Genomic DNA, 2,891 nt, shown 5'->3' on the forward strand with positions numbered 1-2,891 from the left:
GAAATAACCAATGTAATAACCCAATAGAAACTTTGAATGAATGATATTTTTATTAGAAAACACCTGGTGAAGGGGATTTACAGCATGGGTCTGTAGAATACCCCTTCGTGGGATGGGTCGTTTGATGTCCTTGTGGTTTAGTGAACCGTTTCTCTCTCTCAATATGCAGAAAAACCCAAAAGCAATATGGAACTTAAGTGGGAGCTCAAATGTGGGAAGACGATAGTGGTGACGATGATAATGATCATGGTGAAGAATGAATGGAAAACCCTCTTATTTATAACAAAGTATTGGGCTCAATTAAGAATTAAGAATTAATAAAATATTATTGACCAAATCAAAATATAGCCATTAGGTATACTTTATTATATTTTTTGGAGAGGAAAAAATATTCAAAATGGTAAAATATCTTTATTTAGAAAATGGTTGAAGTAATTAACAAATAAAATGATTTATTAATCACTTTGCAGGGATTAAGAAAAGTGTGAATTCGAAATAATTATTAAATAATGGTTTAACAATTATTCCAAACATAAGAATAAGGAATAATAAATATATAATGATTTATTTAATTATTCCAAGGTGATTTAGTCAAATGTGTTGAGAAATAATGATCAAATAATTATTTAATAATTATTTCTTGAGAAAATTAAATGAATAATGATTTATTCAATTATTCTCATGGGGTTTTTTCAATTTTAATCAGAAATAATTTAATAAAAATGGTTTACTAAATTATTTCCTATAGTGAAAGTGATTTTACTATGGTAAAATTGATCCTACATGGTGTATTTCAATCCACCTCATTAGAAATGACTAGGTGATCATTTTTTAGGTGATAATAGATTCCCCCCAACATACAAGTGTTAGGAGAAAATTGTATGACCGAAATACGTTGTAAGTTACACTTCCACGAGACACCAAAGGGGAGTGAGAGAGAGAGAGAAAGAGAGTCAACTAAAGAAATGCAAGGAAGGAAAGAGGAATGGAGGGGGTGAGACCTGCAAAGTTGATATAAGTCTCCTTTTATTTTGGAGTACATGATCTCAAATGAGGTGAGGGAGGCATATCCATACCAATCGAGATAATTGGGTACAAATAATAATGGTGTGCCCAACAATGTTGGACTGTGCTACAATGTACATGATATGTTAGCATCAATGGGCCAGAATGTGATACAATAATACAATGAGTCCCATATACATAATGTGCTAGGAAAACAGAGGCCAAGACTGAATACAATGACATCTGAGTACATGAGATAGCATGCCCCTCAAGCTAACATGGTGAGGGGGAATCACCACCAAAGAAGCCTTGTTGCACAGGAAAGTGCTGTGAAGATCTACATGAGGCATGCATGATGTGGGCGTTGCAAGCAGCGGGAACCAAGCCAGTCAAATCTACAAAAATTCATATGAGTCTGGATCATAATTAGCTAACATCCAGGCATGTGAGGGGCTACCTGAAGGGCCACCCCCTCATGAGGTCTGGAACATATCACACACAATTGGGAAATACTGGTACAATCTATTGGATCATCAAACCATCAAGTGTATGATTCTCAATCACACAATAATGTGTTGGAGTCAATCACACGAGAAGTAACCAAGTCAAAGGGTAATGATGATTCCCTTTGTCTGATTAGGAACTAAACAATGATGAAAGTTGGAACCAAGGTACACCGCCTTCTAGACCACTCTCTTGGAATTAATAAATTTATTGAAGTCGACCGAAGAGGGTCTGCCAGAGGTGAGGCAATGAGGATTCCTTAAAAAAGGCACGAGGGTCATAGAAAAGTGATTATTGGATTGACATTAGAGATGATCATGGAAGGATATATGATGAGAGGCAGACTAACAACTTCCCTTGTAAGAGCATGATACACATAGTTGACATGGCAGTGACAAAATCAATTCTACAGGGGATGGTCAATTACTCAGATAGAGGATTTTTAGAGACAAAGCCATATTATAGTTGAATGTCAAATATGAGCACAATGGGATGCATGCGATACAAAGATGAATGATATACTGTAACATGGCTCAAGGGGACTCAGAAAATATTCCATAGATGCAAGGGTGACTCACCTTTGATGCTCTAAACAAGGGCGACTCGTTGATGCTACCACATGGGGGAGGCCTAAAGGGGATCGTAAAAACATGAGTAAAAAATGGTTACTCATGATGAAAATTGACGTGTGAATCGACCAGTGCAAAGGTAAAGTGGTTCCATAGTACAAGTGACTCATATAAATAATTTCTATTTTAATAGGTGACAAAGTGAGACCTCGTGGAAAAAATGGCTTCCTGGTGAAGTGTCAAATTACAAAATACAAAAAGAGACCCATTATAGAAATCGGTGAGAGCTCTCTAATGGTATTGATGGTTCCTCAAACCGAGCTATGGTTTGGTCACAATGGGAAACAAAAAAGTTGTGTTTTTATGTAAAAGGGTTTCTTGCCCCCAAATCCAATTCATTTTCATAGTGAGTTATGGGAGAATTTGGAGAGGAGGAGAAGTCCCTAAATCATGGCAAGCTGGTAGCGAACAAAACAAACATCAAAATTTGGATCCGCGACTTTTAGGTAGGTGACCTTACTTGTATAAAAATGGCCTTAATGCTTCTTGGAAGGATGGTTCATAGTGAAGAATTAAGGAAAGAAAAACTTATAGGAATGAACTACTAGATAAGGTCTAGGATCATCCTTCCCCACCAAGTGAAACATGGGGACTAGGTAGCAAGTTCGGAATCACATAGAGTAGAATATTTGAAGATATGGTATCAAGCATCTATGATATGTGATGTGTATATGGATTGTTGGAGAGGCTGATAGGAAAAAATATCCAAGGAATGGAAGGATAATCGAACATACCTAGATTATTGAGGTCTAG

The sequence above is a fragment of the Pinus tabuliformis genome, chromosome J, assembly GCF_031772625.1.
Source record: "Pinus tabuliformis cultivar Carrire ecotype Pingquan chromosome J, CPIR1, whole genome shotgun sequence".
NCBI classification, from domain to species: Eukaryota; Viridiplantae; Streptophyta; class Pinopsida; order Pinales; family Pinaceae; genus Pinus; species Pinus tabuliformis.